This window comes from Peromyscus maniculatus, chromosome 5, assembly GCF_049852395.1.
Source record: "Peromyscus maniculatus bairdii isolate BWxNUB_F1_BW_parent chromosome 5, HU_Pman_BW_mat_3.1, whole genome shotgun sequence".
NCBI lineage: Eukaryota > Metazoa > Chordata > Mammalia > Rodentia > Cricetidae > Peromyscus > Peromyscus maniculatus.
In genome coordinates this window covers 77461474-77483678 of record NC_134856.1, presented here as the reverse complement: position 1 = coordinate 77483678, position 22205 = coordinate 77461474, and the positions used below count along the sequence as shown (strand labels likewise).

The 22205-nt window shown below is 39.8% G+C and overlaps 1 protein-coding gene across 3 annotated transcripts in view; it reads right to left on the bottom strand.

Annotated features, from left to right (window-relative positions):
• The window catches only part of St8sia6 (ST8 alpha-N-acetyl-neuraminide alpha-2,8-sialyltransferase 6), a 237710-nt gene that overhangs the window by 166145 nt on the left and 49360 nt on the right, over nucleotides 1-22205 (bottom strand). Inside the window, exon 2 of one of the 3 annotated variants that reach the window (XM_076572698.1) lies at nucleotides 19393-19491. The exons of 1 other annotated variant lie outside the window; for it this stretch is intronic. The gene's annotated coding sequence lies outside the window, so the exon portion shown is untranslated. Of the gene's footprint in view, nucleotides 1-1744; nucleotides 2241-19392; nucleotides 19492-22205 lie in introns of those variants that run through there. One more of the 3 variants, XM_076572697.1, reaches the window with a different exon arrangement.

Genomic DNA, 22205 nt, shown 5'->3' with positions numbered 1-22205 from the left:
ATTTTCCCAAGCAGGCCTGGTGTCTGGTACACATGCTGTCATCAGAGCCTTGCAAGGGAGGGAAGAGATGCCCAAGGATCAGCCACAGCTTCTGTCCTTCCCCATTTGGACATTATCAGCTCTGTCATGGTGCTAGTGAGTCTTTCCATGGAGCTCAGGTAGGCTTTTAGCTTGCAGCTCTGCTACTACAGCCTGAGTAACTGGGTGTTGTTTGTTGTTTTGCTTACACACACACACACACACACACACACACACACACACACACACACACACACACTGTGCTTGGCACTTGGTGAGTGCCTGTTCTGGTAAGAGAGTCACCTGTAAACTACTTGAAAGAGTAAGTGTCATGATTTAACAGCATCTTGACTACAGTCTGCCTACCCTATGGATTTAACAAGGACAGGATAAAGAGAATGTGGCTGGGTCACTCCTCATTTAACTTTACAAATATCCCACTCCTGTAAGGATCTTTCTCTACACTGGCATTGCCTCCAAGACCCTAGTACCACTGGACTGAGTTATAAAGAGCTGATGTCTGCAGCAGAGTATTGGGCAACCATTGACCCAAGGTCAAGAAAGGAGGAATCAAGAACAGCCCGTGCTGTTCTCCAATTCCTGTGCCTATCGTGTTCTCCTCAGGCTACCCTTCCTTCCCCTGCCTGCCTCCCAGTCCATTCCATGTCCCCCATGCTCCCAGGAGGTTCGTGCTCTCTTCGCACTTGCTTCTCAGTTTCTTTTCCTTTCTCCGTGGCTGATTTGGAGAGAGAACCTGCAGACCCATCCCATTCCACTCTGCTAACAGGAAGCCAAAAGCAGGAGAGTTTTAAAGTAGCTTTGTGGAGATGCTGGCATTCAGCAGTCGCCTCTTATCCATACTTGGCTTTCCCTGTTTTCAGCTACCAGTGATAAGCAAGTAGAAGAAATGTTATGGAGGGGAAACATAAATAAACTCTGTAGTATTACAAGCTCCTAGCTGGCTTCTAAATATCACTGACTTTGGAAGTCACACGGCTGGACAATGTGTTATTAGTTCCCAAAAAGCTTTTCTGTACAGAATACCTCTGATGCATGGGTCATGATGATAATGGTAGCCTAGGTGACTTTTCAGGGACTCAGTGTCCACCTTTCCTGGAACCATTGACTCTTCCCGTGGGCCAACAGACACTACCATGTGACTGAAGGAGCAGAGAAGGATTGGTGTCTTTGCCTTTGAACTGACTACTTTTCTTCTTGGTGTGAAAAAAAAATACCAGAGAAAAGAAACTTAAGGAAGGAAAGGTTTATGGCTCATACTTTGAGGGTACAGTCTATTGTGGCAGGGAAGTCATGCCAGTGAGAACTTAAGGCAGCTGATGACATCACATCTGTAGCCAAGAAGCAGAGGGATGAATACTGTCACTCAATTCACTTTATTCTTTTTATTCAGCCTGGGACCCCACCCATACGATAGTGCTGCCCACATTTAGATTTTCCATTCCTGAAAGCGTTCTCATAGACACACACGTGTGTTTCCATGGTAATTATAATCCCATCAAATTGACAATGAAGGTTTAAGCATCATAGTTTTTGTAATACGTTCACCTTCTTGGCTGCCTTAACCCTTGGATCAGTTCGTACTCAGTTCTACTTACAGACATATGGATCACGTGAGAAAGGTTTTGTCTAGACATTTAATACAGTGTTAGTTTGACCTAGGCTTGTCTAATCTTTCTCCTTCCCCTTTAAGACTTAAGATGCCTACCTGATACCATGATTGGAAGCTCTCCCCTTCTTGCCAGGAAAGGCCTGAATATTCTTCCCATTTATCAGCCTATGTGCCCCTTGTTATTCCTGCCCCATGTCTGTCACTTGGAGCTGAGAAGTTGGTTTGTAAGGACCACTTCATCCTCTCCACTCTTCACCCACTGACTGAATCCTCAATACTCTTCTTTCGGACATTGCTCTTCCTGTAGGATGAGAGTCCAGACCGCAGTGAATAGAGTATAAGAAGGTATTTTAAAAAAGAGATAAACCACAGCCACATAGATATTATGACAATATTATAACAATTGCCCTACTTTATTGTAGTTTTTATTGTTACTCTCTCATTGCACCTGGTTTAGACATTAAACTTTATCACTGGAGATCCTGAAATGTACCCCTGAAGTTAATAGAAAGGACAATTCTTACATTAGTGAAACTTTTAGGCTAAAAAGGGAAGTGAAAAGGCCATCACTAGGGTCTGGAGAAAGAGAAAAATTCATCCAGATGAAACATTGCTGGACCACTTTATTCATCTTTATAGATAGATACACATTACTCAAAACCATCCAAGTCTGAGAAAGACTAACATTTGAAATCACACAGATGGCCACCTAGCCAGGCTTTACCTTAACTGTTAAGGTGAGGAGAGAGAGAGAGAGAGAGAGAGAGAGAGAGAGAGAGAGAGAAGAAGAAGAAGAAGAAGAAGAAGAAGAAGAAGAAGAAGAAGAAGAAGAAGAAGAAGAAGAAGTCTGATAAAGCTTTCTTCCGCATCACCCATCAGTGAGTCTCAGAAACTCATCACATATTGAACGCAGCCAGCATAAGTTTTCTGTGTGCTGTGGGTGTTTTCTGAAATCTCTGTGGGTTGTTCATTATCGACATAGAAAGTGATTCAAGGACTTTGGGAGAAAGTCACCATTCAGACCATCTTTTAGCACATGAAAGTGCAAGGTGAAGTAGTCAAAGGAGTATGAATGCCTCATTGCTCAATGCTGCTGAGTCAACTTGACTTTGATTGAGCCCAAGGACCATTGGAAATCAAGCCTCTGGGTACTGTCATAGCCCAAAGACCATAACCACAAAGAACCTGTCTAGGACAGGGATAAAACTGATGGATGTCAAGAACGGGAGAAACAGTCCTAAAATATTGCATAAGAAATTTGATGAGTCTAAGTGTGGTTTTCCTACCTTTTCCAAAGAAAAAGGTAGGGCTGTCTATAGTCTTTGAAAATAAGCATTAAAAAAAATACAAACCACAGAAGAACCCTTCTAAAAACAAATTATGGAAAAGTATCAACAAGGGATAATATTATTAACTATGAGACTGGATTGATCTAGAAATAATATGTTCACACACTACCTTTATTATCTGTTTCCCAGACATTATCCTCCCCATCACATCATCTCCCTCTAGAGACAGCTTTGCTTATTAGTATTAATTAAATGTGAATGTTAACATGTAGGAAGATTTATAACTTCCTTGGCCTGACAGCTGTGCAGTAGCTGAAATGCATTGAAGAGGATGAATGGCCCTGCCTGCCACACATGAATTATGACCCACTTCTCCAAATTGGCCAGAGCCTTTTTAAAAGTATTTTGGGGAACTTGCCAAACAAGCCTTTTCAACCCCATCTTCTTGCTCTGTGACCACCGTTAAGTGGCCCACATCTACATGAGGCTGTGAGTAAAATCAGGGCTCAAGTTTAAAAGGGGGAAAACAAACACACTCCAAGAGTTCGGAGAAGGGAGACCACAAGTTCAGGCCAGCCTGGATGACATAGTGAGTTTAAGGTCAGCTTGGGCTATATGGTGAGACCATGTTTTAAAAAAAATCATCAATATGAAATAAAAGGTAGTAACAATGTGATCTAGTGGTAAGTATTTTGACTTCAAATACAATCCTTTTGGACCACAATCAATTTGAATGAGTAAAACAGTGCATTTCCATATACTTTATTTCTATAGATTTAGGATGGGGCAGATGCAAACTTCTTGTCCTATTTTTTACTATAAAGGCTCCTGACACAAAGGATGGCTGTCAAAATATCTCTGAAATGTTAGAACAGGAACTGACAATCACTTATAATCATGACATTGCACATATTTCCAAACCTGACTCTTTAAAACTTGGAAAATATAGCTCATATTATAACTTTTGGTTATCACACAAAGCTTTCAAACTTTAGTTTTGCTAAGGATTTAACTCAGTGACAATGTGCTTGCCTAACAAGCCCAAGGCCCCAGGTTCAATTCCTACTTCAATAAATAAATAAAATACAGTGGTTTGGCTATATTATTATAATCAGAGTGATCTCATTAACACACCTCTTATTATCCCTTTGTCTTTACACCTTTATTAGCATAACTTTACTATTCCAGAGCATTCCTATCCTGGGAAATGATTTGATTGCTCATTATCAAAAATTCCTGATAGACCCATCAATGTTTCAAAGGAAACACCAAGAGAAAGATTTATGCTGCCAAAAACACTTGAGCCCCTTGTCTCAAGTTTCCTGCTTCCTGCTCCCACCAATCTCAAATTGTCAAACACGATCTGTCCTGTAACCAGATCAAGCTCTGAAAGTCTCACCAGACTTCCAGTTCTCAATATCAATCCATCTTTGCCCTCTCCAGAAGACCCTTAGGAACCTGGTGAAGGACATTCCCTCCCTTCCTGGACACTAAAACAAACTTGGCTTTGTCTAATCTGCAGACTATATTGCTGAAGTTCAGGGAGCATTCTTCAGCAGGTACTGCAACATGCAGAAAGGGACTTAGTGACTTAGAAAGGAAAGAATGACCTAAAGGACACACTTTTCCTATCAGTAAAGACAGATGTGGTAGGCTGGTGGAAAGATGAAGTTGTCAGACATCGTAAATGTGTGGGTATCATTCCCAAGCACTCCCTGTCCCCCATATCTAGCTGTCGTGGCTGGGAGTAGTTTTAGCACTTACCACTGCCTGACATGCTGACCACACACATACATATTCTCTTATTTATTTTATAACTGTCCTTAGTCAAACATAAACTTCATAAAGGACAGAATCTTGGCTTATTCTCTGCTGTATTCTCAGCATCATAAACAGTGGAATGTGAAGGGAGAAAAGAAAGAAGGGCTGGACGATGGTGGCGCACACCTTTAATCCCAGCACTCAGGAGGCAGAGCCAGGTGGATCTCTGTGAGTTCGAGGCCAGCCTGGGCTACCAAGTGAGCTCCAGGAAAGGTGCAAAGCTACACAGAGAAACCCTGTCTCGAAAAAAAAAAACAAAAAAAAAGAAAGAAGGGAGGGAGGGAAGGAAAGAGGGAGGGAGGGAAAAGGGGAGGGAGAGAAGAAGGGAGGAAATGCTTTGTTTCTTCTTCTGTATATCATGGAACTGGATCCCTACAATTAGATGGACAAGATACAGATTAACAACAACAGAAAAAGGGTTCTGAACATTATATGTATCCAAAAAGACCTCAATGGTGATAGCATCACATGGGTGGGCAGCATCTGGGTTTGTGTAGCATCTTAATAAAGAACAATAATTTTGTAGAGAAGTGAAAAGAATAAAGAGGTGACAGGCTTTTGGGTCAACATGCTGTGGGAAGGAAAATACATAGGGAAAACTAATGAAAGGCAAGGTGCTTTTGCAACACTGGTACCATTGCCCTGACTCTGTTTCCTGCCCTGACTGCCATAAATCACTCTCTCTGGCATCTTCAATGTCTTCAAAGCCCTTGTGCAAAAGGCTTGCTTTCCAGTCTGGGAGAAAGTGAGGTTGTTGAGGATGTGAACTTGAAGGAACTATTATAACCTTGGTTTCTTCTTCCTCTTCTTCTTCCTCCTCCCCATCTTCTTCTCCCTCCCCCACTCCTCATCTTCTTCTTCTCCATCCCCTTTCTCAGGCACCATGAGGTGAACAGCTTCCTTTTGCTGGACACCACTCATCATGGTGCTCTGCCAAACAACCATGGGCTGAAACTTTTGAAACCATAAGTCAGAATAGATCTTTCTTTCTTGTAAGCTGATTGCCTCAAGTATTTTGCTGCAGTGATGGAAATGTCTCTAGAAGTACAGTGCAAGATGGCACGGAACTTTGCTTGTGTGAGCTTTTCCTCAATTGCCTTTAGTTCAATATAATCCATATGTAAGACTGGCAGACTTACAGGCATGTCCAATCTGTACCCTTCAGGTCCATGTAGCTACAAGTGACTGAGGACAGCTATTAAAAGGATCCAACAATTAAAAAGCATAAACCTAATTTAAAAATAAGAATTTTGTGATTTTCTTTTTGTAACTTGATTGCATGGCTCTTATATGTGAACTTTGTAGATGACAACATTGTGTTGTAGTGTCCAAAGTTTGGGCATACTTACTAGAGTGTCGCACTGGGTTCTGAATAGGAAGAAGAGGGAGAGAAAGATAAATCAGAGTGCAGTGCATGGGAAATTCCCTAGGGCAGGAACAATGGCATCTATTATTCAGTTCAGGTTTTGAAACCTATGTGCTATCCTCTTCCATTATCTTAAACCTACTGAGAAAGTTAACTCTGGACACCTGTGCTATATTAGTGGTACTCTGGGGATTTGCGGCATGAACAGTGAAAGGAAGTGCTGTCCAAGGTCCTCCAAGCTTTGAGATGCATTTCATAAAGGGAGAGAGTGGTGCTTGGGAGTTCTAGAGGCAACAGGTAAACATGCTGCAGCCTCTACTGACTCTGGAGCAGACAAAACCAAGCCCCACATGCCCAAAGGGAGCAAGAAGAAGCCAGAGCCTGCCACCATACTGACCCTGACATTGGAAGGTGTAATGTCCCCCATCAGCTCATGTGTTTGAGTACAAGATCCCTAGGTGGTGGTTGTTTAGGGGAAGATGTAGAAGCCTGAGGAAATGAAAGCTCACTGAAGGAAGTCAGATGCTGGATGGTGGGGCCAGAGATTATAGCCCCTTTGCTTATGACCTATGCTTTCTGCTTCCGGATCTGCTTTGATGCGAGCAAGGTGTACCCTAGGAGCTGGTCCTGCCCTGCAGTGACAAACTGATCTTCCCTGAAGGCATTAGCCACAATCAATGCTTCCTCCCTTGCACCGTGTTTGTCAGTTATTTGGTCACAGTGATGAAAAGGTAACTGACCCAGGGAGGCAGATGTGCTGAGGGAGGAAAGGAGAGAGGGGTAAATGACCCCAGCAGGCTCAGGACAAGGACAAGGTCAGTGAAGAACTCCATTCAGTCACCAAAATTTCAGGGTGCTTCCAAACACTTGGCAATCCAGGAAAAAAGCTTTTCATCCAGCATTTAAAGTAATGCAGAGCAACCATGATGAACAAATATCCAATTTTTAAACAAATACAGAATCATTGGGAATGACTTGTTTTTCCTTTTGCCTCGGGCTCCAACATGGCTCATTATGGCACTGTGACTGATTCCTACTTTATCTAAAATGTTGATGTTTTGTTCACTGTGGATATTTTTGCATTACGGTTGATACTTGAAAATAAGGCTCAGGAGATGACTCAGCTGACAATGTGTTTGCCACACAAACTCAGAGACCTGAGTTCAGTCCCCATCATCCACATAAAAACTGGGCATGGCAGTATGCACCCAGAATCTAGGTGCTAGGAGACGGGATAATCCATGAGGCTCACTGGCCAGTTAGTCAAATGAATAAACTACAGATTCAGTGAGAGACCCTGTCTCAAACAAGGTGTAAAGTGACTGAGGAAATACCTGCTGTTGATTTCTGGCCTACACACACACACACACACACACACACACACACACACACACACACACACTGTATTTGTCATATTTCATAAAAATAAGACAATAATGGGAAATTCACTAGCACAATGACTATATAAAGAGATTTATTATAAAGCATTAGCTCACGTGATTATAGGGGTAGGAAGTAGTATGGTCTGCTTTCTGCATCTAGAGATGCAGAGAAGCCAGTGTGTTAACTTCTTTTCCAATTGCTGTGATAAAATACCCTGAAGAGAGCAACTTAAGGGGAGAAAGGGCTTATTTTATCTCACAGTTCCAGAGGGACACAGTCTATCATGCAGGAGAAGACATGCCAGCAGGCAGAGAAAGCATGGTGGCAGAAGCAGGAGCCTGATGAGTCACATTGCAATCATACTCAATAAACAAAGCATGAACAGGAAGTATGGCTGGGTTATAAGGCCTGAACATGCACAGACACCCATACCCTGTCCCCAATGACATACTTCCTCCAGCAAGTCTCCATCTCCTAAATGTTCTGCCACCTTCCCGAGCAGCACCATCAACTTAGGATCAAGTGTTCAAACACATGAGATTATGAACAGATTTCACATTCAAACCACAAGAGTATCAAGTCTGAAAGCCACAGAACTAACAGTGCAGATTATGGTCTGAATCTAAGACCTGAGGACCAGTATGCCAATGGCAGGAGAAAGCTTATATTTGAGTTCCCAGAAGTCAGGCAGAAAGAGCGTACATTCCATCTTTTTTGTTCTATCCTGGTCTTCAATGCTTTCGATAATGCCTGTGATGCTGCGATATAGCTCTGTTAGTTAAGTACTTGCTTAGCATGTGCAAGGCTCTGGGTTCAATCTTCAGTATTGAAATAAATAAATAAATAAATAAATAAATAAATAAATAAATAAATAAATAAATAAAAATAGATGATGCCTGTGGTGATATATTGTGTACCCTAATAAACAAAAAAAAGGGGAAATGTGGTGATATATTGTGTGCCTTAATACACTTGCTTGAGGATCAGAGGACAGAGCCAGCCACTAGATTATCACCACCAGAGCCCCTATCACTCAGAGGGCAGAGATCCATTTGGATCTCCATGAGTTCAAGGCCACACTGGAAACAGAACCAGGCAGCAGTGGCACACACCTTTAATCCCAATACTGAGATGCACATAAACCTTTAATCCCAGAAAGTGATTTCTAGGCAAAGAAAGGTATATAAGGTATGAGGAAATAGAAACTCACTCTCTTTAGGCTGAGGATTTCATAGAGGTAAAAACTAGTGGCTGGCTGGTCCTCAGGCAAGTTTATTAGGGTACACAACATATCACCACAGATGCCTATGCACAATGGGGAAGATCACCTGTTTTATTCCCTACCTTGAAACACTCCCACAGGCACACCCAGAAATAATGGTTAGCCAGTGTGCTAGCTAGTTTTTGTCAATCTGACACAAACTAGAGTCACCTGGAAAGAGGAGACTTCAACTGAGGAATTGCCTCCATCAGATTTGCCTGTAGGCATATCTATCCGGCATTTTCTTGATGATGGCCATGATTCTCATAATTTATTTGGAAGGGGATTGAAAGGTTAATTCCAATGGCCTTTTCTCCTGAAATCCTTGAAGTTTTCCAAATCCTATCCAATGGTTTTCACTGTATTATCAAACAGCATCTTGTTTATTATCTGATATGTTTCTTAACGCAAAGGATGATTCTGTTATAAAGAAAAATGAACTCTGACCTTGGGTTTTACATACTTTGAAGTGTCTGCAGCACCACAGTTTTTGGAAAGATTTTTTTAACCCATGGGCAAAAGGCACTGTAGCAGCACCCATGACTGTCTTTTCAACTCCCCTCTATCCCTCCAACAAAGATAGATGGAGCCATTGTTATGAAAACAAAAACAAGGTCTATAAATGACATGTAGAATAGAAATGAAACAACATTCCAATGATCAACAGGCTTCAGTTCACCAAGAACAACAGGATATCTGTGCCCACAGTAAGAGAAGAGACAGAGGAAAGCCAAGGGACATCTAATGAACAGCCCAGATGCTGAGTTGTCAGTAGATGACCAATCCCAAGGGGAAAAATCCACCCTCTTCGTGAATAGTGTCAATCCCAAGGGAGAAAATTCAACCATAAGCATGAATGGTGCCCAATCCCAAGGTAGGAGTGGGGACCATTCTCAGAATAAAAGGTGTCCAATCTTAATCAGGTAAGATCTATCTTCAGCACAAGTGGTACCCAGTCCCAAGGCAACGAGTTCAAGTCCAATGGAGGAGGAAAAGTCTACTATCAAAATTTGAGGAGCTTCTCTCCAGGGAAAGTAATGATGCTAAGACACCAAGAAGGAGAGTTCACTCTTGGCATGGCTGGTGCCTGGTCTCAGGGAGAAAGGGTCTATCCAGAGCATATATGGTACCCAATCCCAAGTCTACCCTCAGCATAGATGGTGCCCATTGTCCAGGAGATGGTCTTGATTCCAGTAACCCAAATTGGGAAGTGCCTCTGCAGGTTCAAGATCCTCTGCAAAAATCTCAGATCAAAATATATTTTAAAAGATAAGGAAGTCTTTGTGATTCTAAAATTCATGTAAAGATGAAATAGTATTTTTATGCATTCAATGTCACCTTAGAAAATTAGGGCAAATCTTCATACCACAGGAAACTGTAAGGCATTGTGTGGAAACAGAACAGGATAAGGACACCCAGGCAAAAGAGAAGAGCCAGACCACAGCACATAGGTCTGTCCTGATGTACAAACACAGCATACTGGCAACAGAAAGTGGGGAACTACAGCACCAGATCTGGAAAGTTGTCTGTTTCTGTGCTCTCTGGGAACACTCAGAACCAGAAATAATAGGAATGACTGGTTGACTCCTGTGTCATATTCTCTTAAGAAATGATAATAACAGAACATTATTCCTATAGACAATGAAATTGTGTCATAAAGACAAGAGCAGACAACAATGAAAATATTTACCTTGTATTTTCACATGAGCTTATAGAGTTTGACAACAGTGGGAACCATGGGACAATAACAGAGGCTGAGTGGTTGACAGAGACGAGAAGCTTATTACGGTCATAGTTTGGAATTAGAAAATGAGGTACCTAGAAAAAGTTTGAAAAGTGGGCTGAGAACATTTAAGGAAGAATTCAAAGTAAAAGAAAAATGTAGGGATTCAGACTAAAGTAGAACAAGGTGAAGAGCAGATGCACATAATACAGAAAATGATGGGAAAGGGGAATTGGAGAAACATGAAAATTAGAAACAAAATTTGTAAAAAAAAAAAAAAAAATGGAAATGCTGAAGTGAAATGCAATAAATGGTCACCAGGAGCTGCGATTTGAAGGCTCTCTCCAAGACTCAGCTTGAAACTCAACTGAATATTAAGAGGGACCTTTAAGTGGTGAGGTCATGAGGACACTGTCCTCATCCGTGGATGAAGGCCTTTGTGGTAGGAATGGTTCAGCTCTGAAGGAAATGGGAGCCAGAGAAAGGAATAACTTCAGACGCACAACCTTCTAAATTACAAGACAAATAAACATCTATATTCTGGTGCTGGAGAGATGGCTCAGAGGTTAAGAGCACTGACTGCTCTTTCAGAGGTCCTGAATTCAATTCCCAGCAACCACGTGGTGGCTTACAACCATCTGTAATGAGATCTGGTGCCCTCTACTGGCCTGCAGTCATACATGCTGTATACATAATAAATAAAATAAATCTTTTTTAAAAAAAAAAAAACCACCTATATTCTCTATAAGTCACTCATCCCCAGGTATTCTGTTACAGCATCACAAAATTGATTAAGATAGTTACGTAGTAGCATATATCTACAAAAAGAGTCCCCAAAGAAGAAAATCAGAGTAGGGATCAAATACAAACTGAAATATTCTCAGTATACAGAAGATCTAAATCTACATGTTTACAGAGCACAGAAGATTCTTTTGAACCATCCAGAGTGGCCAAAATGAAATGCTTTAGCAAATCTGTTGAACATAAAGAAAAGGAAAAGATAAAACAAAACTTTTAAACACTAAAGAAAAGAATATGGATAAAGATTTCTCAGTAACATTTCACCATAGTGAATAGCACAGTAATACTGAAGAGAGCTACAAAATATAGACAAGGATTTTGCAACCAGATAAACAGACATTTGGATTTAAAGTTCTTCACAATAAAATTAAATCAATTTTTTTTAACATTGAAACTGTTATACTAGCATTCAGTTGGGGATATACATATGAACTATAGATACAAATGAAAAAGCTCCTTGAGTACATACAAGTCCCAGTTGTATTCACTAATCCATGTAGCAGTGAGCACTCACAGTGCCCAAGTTAAAAGCATAAATATCATTTTGCCTTAAAAGAAACCACACTCTGTTCCCTCAGATCCAATTCCCCAGTCTCGTCCTCAGCTCTGCAGCAGAAAACCTGATATAGTCTCCTTTCCTGTCTGATCTTATCCCGAGGATCAAAAAGATCTTCTCCTCCAACCTTCCTTCCCCCAACTCATCCCATTATCCCAGCCCTCAACACCAGCAGGCATTCCCTGAGAACACAGCAGCTGAGCAGGTCATCTAAACGGGTCCACAGAAGATTTCCTACCAGTCAGCACACAGCCACTACACCCTCCTAAAGTCAAGGGAGGAAGCAGAAACCAAGGAACAAACAGTTACCCAACAAAGACAAAACCATATACCATCACCTAGACCTTTAATCATCCTGATCCTAGATGTCAACATAAAAACATAATCAATAACAGCCAGGACAATATGTCTCCCATGGAACCCAACAACCCTACCACAACAGACACTGAATATTCCAACATAGCTGGAGCCTAAGAAAAAGACCTTAGAATAGACTGTATGAAGATAATAAAGGAAATGAATAAATGTCTTAAAGAAATCCAAGAAAACACAAACAGTATGAAAAATAAATAAACCCCTTAAAGAAATCCAGGAAAACACAAAGAAACAATGCATAAAAATGAATAAAACTATTCAAGACCTGAAGATGGAAGTAGAATTGATGAAGAAAACCCAAACTGAGAGAATTCTGGAAATAAAAAAAATTGAGGAATTCGAACAGGAGCTACAGAAGCAAGCCTCACCAACAGAATACAAGAGATAGAATCTTAGAGGGGGAAAAAACTCAGGCATTTAAGATATGATAAAAAAAAATAAAAACATCAGTCAAAGAAAATATTAAATCTGACTCAAAACATCCAAGCAATATGGAACACTACAAAAAGATCAAATCTAAGAATAATAGGAATAGAGAAAGGAGACGAAACCTAGCTTAAAGGCCAAGAAAATATTTTCAACAAAATCATAGAAGAAAAATTTCTTCACCTAAAGAAGAAAATGCCCATAAAGATACAAGAAACATACAGAACACCAAATAGGTTAGACCAGAAAGAAAGTCCCCTCAGCACATAATAATCAAAACACTAAATGTACAGAACAAAGAAAGAATATTAAAAGTTGAAATATTAAAAGTTACTTGAAAAAAGACCAAGTAACATATAAAGGCAGACCTATTAGAATGACACCTGACTTCTCAATGGAGACTCAAAGAGTCAGAAGGGCCTGGAAAGATATGCTACACACACTAAGAGACCCCACATGCCAGCCCAGAAGACTATACCCAGCAAAACTTTCAATCACCAGAAATGGAGAAAATAAGATATTCCATGATAAAATCAAAATTAATCAATGCCTATCTACAAATCCAGACCTACAGAAGGTGCTAGAAGGAAAACTCAACCTAAGGAAGTTAACTAGAACCAGGAAAACAATGGGAATAAGTAATCTCAGATGACCAAGTTCAAAGGAAGGAAAGTCAAAATTACAGGAATGAACAATAATTGGTTATTGATACCTCTCAATATAAATGGTCTCAATTCCCAAATAAAAAGATACAGACTAACAGAATGGATGCAAAAACAGGATTTCTCCTTTTGCTGAATTCAAGAAACACATCTCAACATCATAGACACATATTACCTCAGGATAAATGGTTGGAAAAAGATATTTCAAGCAAATGTGCCTAAGAAACAAGATGATATAGCCATGTTAATATCTAACTTCAAATCAAAACTAACCAGAAGAGATTTGGAAGGAAACTACATAATCATCAAAGGAAAAGCTCCATCAATATAACATTTCAGTTCTTAACATCTATGCCCCAATACAACGGCACTCACATTGGTTAAAAAAAAAAAATACTAATACAGCTTAAATCACATACTGACCCTCACACACTGATAGTGGGGAACTTCAATAAACTACTTTCATCAATAGACAGGTCATCTAAACAAAAACTAAACAGAAATTCTATAGCTAACAGACATTATAGACCAAATGGACTTAACAGATATTTACAGAACATTTCACGCAAACACAATAGAATATACATTCTCCACACCTCATGGAACTTTCTCCAAAATTGACTGCATACTTGGAAACAAAGTAAGTCTTAACAGATACAAGAAAAATGAAATAACAGCCTGCATCCTATCTGACCATCATGGTTTAAAGATAGATATCAGAAACAGAAAGCTTACAAACACATGGAAACTGAACAACTCTCTACTGAATGGAAAATAGGCCAAGACAAAAATAAAGAAAAAAATGAAAGATTTTCTAGAATTGAATGAAACTGAATACACATCCTACTCAAACTTATGGGACACAATAAAAGCAGTTCTAAGAGGCAAATGTATAGCACTGTCTACATAAAAAAATGAAGAAAAAAAAACTGAACAGATTTCATGCTAGCATCTAATAGCACCTGAAAGCTGTAGAACAAAAAGAAGAAATCAAACTCAAAAGGAGTAGACAAGAATTAATCAAACTCAGGACTAAAGTCAATAAAATAGAAACAAGACAATAAAAAGAGTTGTTTCTTTAAGAAAATCAACAGGTTCAACAAACCCTTATCCAAATTAACTAAAGGGGACATAACAACAGACACCAAGGAGGAAGGGAGGCCTGATGGAGACCCTGGTTGACCAACTCAGCTACCACCCAGGCACATGTCCAGAGCCTTGAGTTGGCCCACGCTGACACCTACCCAAAAGGGCCGGTCCTGCAGAACCATAGCCACAGGAACTCCATGACCCTGGGCAACAGCAGGATATCTGAGAGGAGTCTCAGTGAGGGCGTAGTATTGATATTGCTGGCATAGCAGAAGCCAGAGTCTTTGAACCAAACCAATAACACATCGCAATGAACATTTGCAAGTAAAGCTGCTTGGACAGAAGGGTATACTTTGTGACACACTGCAGCTTCCAAAGCCACTATGATGAATGAACATGTGATGGAGAGGCAGAAAAGAGGGAGGAGTAGAGTGGTACATGTGTGGCAGAACTGTAGACACAACAATTCTGACTGATATGAGAGAAGGCAGCAATTGATAGAGGAGCAGGTCATTGCCCAGAGGGGTCAGAGAGAAGTTTTTTTCTGTTGTTGTTGTTTTTTTTTGTTTTTTGTTTTTTGTTGTTGTTGTTAATAGAGGGCTGATATGGAAGGACTGGGGAATGAGGAGGATTGGGAATGTGTGATGTGTAATTCTCAAAGGATCAATTTTTAAAAAGGAAAGAAATAAAGAAGCCACAACTGTTCATATAAATGGTTGCTTTGAGGTCTAGAGCAAGAAATGTACAAGGTAAGCCTAAAATATTGTGATACTTAAAATAAGCCTAAGATATCATGCCAAAAGGACTTCAAGAGCCAAGCTGAAGAATCTCCAGTTGACTAATGATGGATAATTTGAACATCAAAGAAATAATAGCTGTAGTTAATTGGAATACATCAAACATATATTAGGCCATTAGTCAATGATGAGCCTAAAAAAAAGTCATTGGCTGCATGTAGAAGATGCTGGGCACCAACTTGCTAATTTGAAAACTGGTGACAGTACTATGAAATCAAAGAGTTACCTTGGTTTCCGTGTTTTAACTGCAGCTCATATTTGTAATTAATGAAGGGAAAATTTGGAGACGTATGGCTAACACATGAAGGAAAAAAATGGTAGCATTAGAACATCATGCCATTGGCAAATCTTGGTTTTTAATCGAGGATACATTTTTCTTTTCTTTTCTGGTACTTTGGACAAATAAGAAACTGAGAAAGCATAACAGCATGTAGCTGCCAGCTTTTGTAGGAAACAGGCCACAGAACCACGTTTGCCTCCAACAAGTCAGCAACGCTCTGTAGTCTTCAAAATCGTCATCTATGACAGAAAGTAATCCCTAGTTTAAAGCAACCACTTGAGGCTTCTTTTCACAGAAATATGGGTTCTCAGTAGAGGACATGGTAAACATTATTCCTTCTTTAAAACAAAAGATTTTTATTGGCTTACATTCGTTAAGCAGCCATTTATAATCTATAACAAGTAAATCTGGACCCAGGCAGCAATCATTATTGATATCACGGAGCGCCACCTTGTGAAGAGATGCAAAGATACTTAAAAAAATATTACCATCGAAACACTGAATTTGGATCATTAAGCCTCTATGCCTTACTACCCAGCTCATGGGAAATGCAAAGAAGAGACGCATTTTACAGCAGACACTATGAAGATGAAATCAGAAAATCACAGATATGGAAGTGTAACAAACAAGGATTCTGGTTTCCTTAATAAGTAATGCATAGGTGGGCATGTTGGCACACACTTTTAATCCCAGCTTTCCTAAGGCAGGGGCAAGAGAGCCATGCTTTGAGGCAAGCCAGAGGAAATTGAAATACCAATAGATTAAAAAAATACGAGATATGCCAATAAATTCTACAGACCTTATTTGTATCTCAATTCAGAAAAGTTACCTATTTAAAATTATGATATAACCAGACAAATTTAAACACTAAGAGCTGCTTAAAACAAAGAATCAATAAAATCAAGTTAAAAAAGAAAATGAGCAAATAAATAAATAAAATTATAAGTCACCAAATTTTATATACTTTATACATAAATTATGTATGAAAAAAGGACATTGGGGCTGGGGAGAGAGCCCCAGTTTGTAAAGTGCTCGTCACACAAATATGAGGACCTGAGTTCAATCCCCAGCCGCCGCGTAAAAATATCTGAGCATGGTGCATGTGCTTGTAATCCCAGAGCTGGGGAGGTGAATGCAGAACGATCCTTGGGTTTCACCAGCCAGCTTGTCGACCCTAATTCATGAACTTCAGGCTCCAGTGAGAAACCTTGTTTCAAAAGACAGGGTGGGTGAGACTGACTTTTGGTTTGTACATGCACTTACACACATACATACCATACACAAAAAGTAATTTGTTTTTAGTGTGTGTAGGCTTAATAATGATGTTCCAGTTATATTTCAAGAGTTCTTATGCTTTAAGGATGCATACTAATATCCTTTTGGGCCAAAACATAAATAAAAGATTTGCTTTATTGCAAAATGCATTCGAAGAAGGAGGAGGAGGAGGAGGAGGAGGAGGAGGACAAAGAGCCCAAATTGGCCTTGAATTGGTAAATGTTACAAACAAGTGACTGGATCTGAGGTTTGTATACTATGTATACATGTATACTCTATGCTCAAAATTTTGCTTAAAATTATATATTGGGAGGCCTGTGATGGTTAGTTTTTGTTTTTCGTCAATTGACACAAACTAGAGACCCTCAACTGAAGAATAGACTCCATCGGATTGGCCTGTGGGCATATCTGTGGGGAACTGCCTTGTTTAACGATTGATAGAATAGCCTGGCCCACTGTCCACAGTGCCCCCCACCCCCAGGAAGGTGGTCCTAGACTATATACGACACGACAAATAACTGAACCCCAGCCTGGAAGCAAGCCAGGAAGCAGCCCTCTGCCTTGGTCTCCGCTGCAGTTCCCACCTCCAGTTTCCTGCCTTAAGTTCCTACCTTGGCTTGCCTCAGTGAAGGACTGTGATCGGGAAGTCTAAGCCAAATAAACCCATTTTCTCCCCAAGTTGCTTTTGGTCGAAGTGGTTTATCATAGTAACAGAAAGCAAAGTAGTACAGAGTTTTAGGCCCACAGGTTCATGTCCCCATTTTAGTATTCACAGTTTGTCTCAGCCGGTCCACCTATAATGAGTATGTTAAATTAATGGTCTGGGTTACCAAGCCATTTGAAAATAGGCCCCACATTGGAGGAATAAATCATACTGTAAGTGTGACATATTTCCCTTGATGATGTTGTATATCATTTGTCAATGAATTTTAATAAACGCTAGGTGGCATAGTGATTGCTTTTTCTAAACAGGCAAGAGAGAAACCAGATTATCTCACTAACATGACTAACATCATCTATCAACATCGTGGCATGATGACATCACTTTTGAAATTATGTCATTTTTTTAATAGATGAAAATATATTTTTTCATCTTAAAATGACAATATTGCCTACATATTACAGTTCACCTAAACTTAATCTTTTAAAACTTTTCTTTACATAATAATTATTCTTGCATTTGTTCATCTTCCAATATTTTAAAACATGGCTGTAAATGAAAATACCCTTTTTCACTTTAAAATAACAGTGTTGCCTACATATTACAGTTCACTTAAACTTACTATTTTGAACTTTTCTTTACATGAAAATTATTCTTGAATTGATTCATCTTCTAACATTTCACAGCATGGCTGTACCCTGGCAGAATAAAACTAAAATTGAACTCTGCATAGCTAAGTATGAAGGAAAATTTTGTATCCTTCCAACTAGATAGGCACAAAATATTCCATATGCTACAAAAATTAATATGAAGTAGCCCCAAGCCTTTTCTCTAATATCTGCATATTGCTTCCCGTTTCAAACTCTCATGTTATTAATTGATCCCAACTCTTAGTTTAGAGTTCCTTCCAGCTAATTTTTCCATAACCAAAATAATATATCATTCTATTTTTAGAGCACATGACTAATTTAGGTAACCACTGAGATTTTTAATTAATGGTGTTTGATTTAAATATTCCAATTCCAAGTACATTATTTTAAACAAAAACATAACTTTAGAGTCCAGTGATACTGGAGGAAAATCAGCATTTGGATATCTAGAGATTCACTCTGCCTGGTGGTATTGACCCATTTGATTTACTTTATTCAATCCTAAATATTTACGTACTTCCTGAGTGATCAGATCCAAGCAGAAGCTAGGAATACACAGGTGAGTACAGCATTGAATCCCCACAGAAGGACCTGAGGGAGAAATCTTGGAGGATTGCCAAGATGGAGTAAGGCAGAAGTGTTAAGAGCAAAGGTAAATTCAGTGACATTAAGGAAAAGAGCCAGTGTACAGTGGAGAAGCATGGGTTAGAACAAAGAAGAAATAGCAGAAAGTGGAGAGACACACACAGAATGGTGAGCCCGAATGTGACGACCCATTAGGTCTCTTCACATACAGAATTGTGTAGCAGGATCAGCATCAGAGAATCTTGGCTTCTCCATTGGCCAGTTCCATGATTGTTTGTAGATTTATTTTCTTCTCTGAACCTCCGTGTCCCAACCCATCAAACAGTGGTGCTGAAGTAGGAGGAGACACTTTAAGCCCACATCTGGCATATGCTAAGTATTCTGTACCTAAACATAACAATTAATATTTGCTTATGTATTTCCCTCTCAAAACAGCTCCTGTATGTGTTCTTACTTTATTTCCTCCCCCACAAGCACCCTAAGAGAGACTTGGGAGATTTTTTAAACAGCTTTTTATCATTTTTGTAGTTACAAAAGAGAAGACTCGGACTCAAACAGGGTATGTCTGACATGAACGCCAAATTCCCCTGACCTCCTCCCATTCAGCCCTCTTTTGACCAGCACATGGGATTCTATTTTAGCTTCTGCTTGAACAAACAAGGAACTTCAGCCCCTACTGGGGACTTGTACACATTTGTTCGTTCACAGCTCAAGATGTCAGGTTCCCCTTTGGGTTTTCCCTACCTTTCCAACGATTGATGTTACACAGACGCAGTTTCTCTCCCACTAAGCCATCTGGTTCGGAGGTTCAAGGTTATGAATGTCCTGCCAGTCAACGATCAGCTTGAATGAAGACCGGAAAGTGTTTTTAATCATTTTTATGTGCACTAAAGTCTCTCTCCCGTCTTTCTTCCATTACTTTGGATTTTCTGAACTAAAGCTTTCTCTACAAGCTGTTTCTTAGGAGATCCTTAAAGCTTCTGCTAGAAATTGCCTCAATAGGGTGGCATGCCTCAAATAAAAAGTCACACCATCTTACAGTAAGTTCGTCTTCTCTTGAAAATTCAGTCACAAAGCCATGCCTAGCCTACTTTTTACTTGAATTGCAGATAATAAAGAGAAACCTAAAAAAATCTATCACGGCTTTAGGAGACAGAGAAAAGGAGGGTGATGGCTCTCTGGGGACACAGTGCAACGGTCTCTTCTCCATTTAAACACTTTAGAGCTGACCTCTCTTCCAGCTCAAAATGTCAGGACGGGGCTTGCCGTCTCTAACTGCTGTGCACACGGTATGTAACGCTGCCTTAATTCTCTCCCAGACAGTTCCTTCATGATCCAGAAGGAGGAATAAGATGTTTCCTTTTTAAAAGCCACTGGAAGGTGGTGCTCGATGACATTTCCATAACTCTGTTAAGGAAATATTTATGCCAGTCACCTAATATTGGATGATATGGAGTCTGTGGCATCGTCAAAGATGTCTCCTAACACACCATACCTATTTTGACTGCGGCAAGTGCACTTTAATATTACTAAAGTCCCTGCTCCTGTTTGTATATGTCAAACCCTCCCACTGCCCCAACACAGGGATTTTCCCTTAATGCTCGCTATCCTGGTTGGGTTGGGAAGATGCCTGGGGCCTGTGCTTCATGCCTGTACTCATGGCTCTGTGGATCTCCTCTCAGCTCTGGTTTCCCTTCCTAAGCTATGCCAATGCTATCTCACTTCAAGTCCTTAGCTCCCTGCATACGGTAGGCAGGAGCTGAGAAAATGTAAACAGAATTGAATTCTCCTGTCTTAAACTCAAAGGACTTTATGTACCAGAAAGACGATGCTTAGAAGAAAAATAATGCATTCCTTTGAAGCCTTTGGGAGGAAAAAAATGATATTAACAATGAGACAGTATACTTCAAATTATGGATCTCAGAATCCTGAGCTTTTAATTCAAGCCATAAATTTAGGCATCAAATTGTTCTTGCTACAAAAGAAAAAGAGGGTGAGATGGGGGGGGGGTTATATGCTGATGATTTGGGTTCTTTTTATGATGGGAGAAACCTGTCTATCATGGGACTCACACAGCCGCATATGACAGAGTCATTACTGCTCAGCACAAGGCTTGTCAAAGGTCTCGCTTTAAGTGTGTTTCCCTGAAAATTATCTCTGGCCATTTGTCTTGAACAGTTATATTTCAAAAACAAGATCTTTGCTGAAAAAAATGGAGCAAAGTGAGAAGAAATGAATATTGATGATGAGCATCAATGCTGACAAGAGATTTCCAGAACAGACAAGAGCACAATGCTTGGCTTTGTAGGTTTCCTGACTTCTCAGGACCTTGTAATGATTTATTCTATAAAGATAAAAATGCAGGGAGGATACCACCATCACTGGACTCTTTGTTCCACATCAATCAGGTAAGCCAGATGGTCCTTTACAACCTTACACTGTTACAGTTTATATCAAAGACCATGAGAGGCAATGTAGTCATTAAAAGCTGAGCCATACCATAAGGAAGCAGAGTCACTGGAGGGGTGTCCTTGAAGGGGATATGCAGACCCTAGCCCATTCTCTGTCTCTTTTTGCTTCCTGGCTGCCATAAGGAGAACCATTTTCTTCCATCACATGTTCCCACCATGGTGCCCTGTACCATGACAGGGCCCAAGCAACCATGAGCTAAAACTCCTGTGACTGTGAGCTAAAATAAAGATGGATTCCTTGCAAATAGTTTATTTCAGGATGCTTGTCATAACTATGGAAATTTAATTCATGGGTATTGTAAATTAAATAGACACATAATAAAGGATTTATAAACGTTCCTGAAATGCCATCTAACATGTTTTAAAACTGCTGATACTGCTAGGCATGGTGGGCCAGGCCTTTAACTCTAGCACTTGGGGGCAAAGGCAGCAGATCTCTGTGAGCTTTGTATGATCTATGATTTATGCCTTCAGATTCATGACTCCAAGTTACTTGGTTACTCATGTGTTTTGTTCCATGATAATTTGAATTTTAGAGCAGTCTGAGTTTCTCTTTTTCCATTACCTACCAGGATGCTCAATGTTGATCTTGTAATTTAGCTTAATAAGTTTACAGAGCTATCTTAAGATGCATTTTTGAAAGCCTATAATATTGTTTCTTCTTAAAGGCAACATTAAGTAATTAAACTAACTCTAAACTCAATGGTCCCTGCTGTCCAACCTGCAAATATGCTAGGAAATGAAGATTAATCACAGGAAGGTGGTGCTTTGAGGCTAAGGAAACAGTCCTAAAGGGAAATAGGGGAAAAGGAGATAAAACAAGACTAGTTGGTGGTAATAAAAAGAAGGGAAGTTTGTTTTATTGTTATCAAATAAAATATTCATGATCACTAATGAGTCAACTTTCTTAAAATTAACCCAGTCTGGAAAGCACACTAAGACAGAAAGAAAGTCTGCCAGAGCTATTTTTGTTTGTTTTAAGTGTTTTGTAGTTGGTCTTATGCTGCTAGTGAGCTTGTATTTGGTCTGGTCTTCACCTTTAGTTTTAAGACTATGACCACATTATACATTGCTTTTAAGCCATAT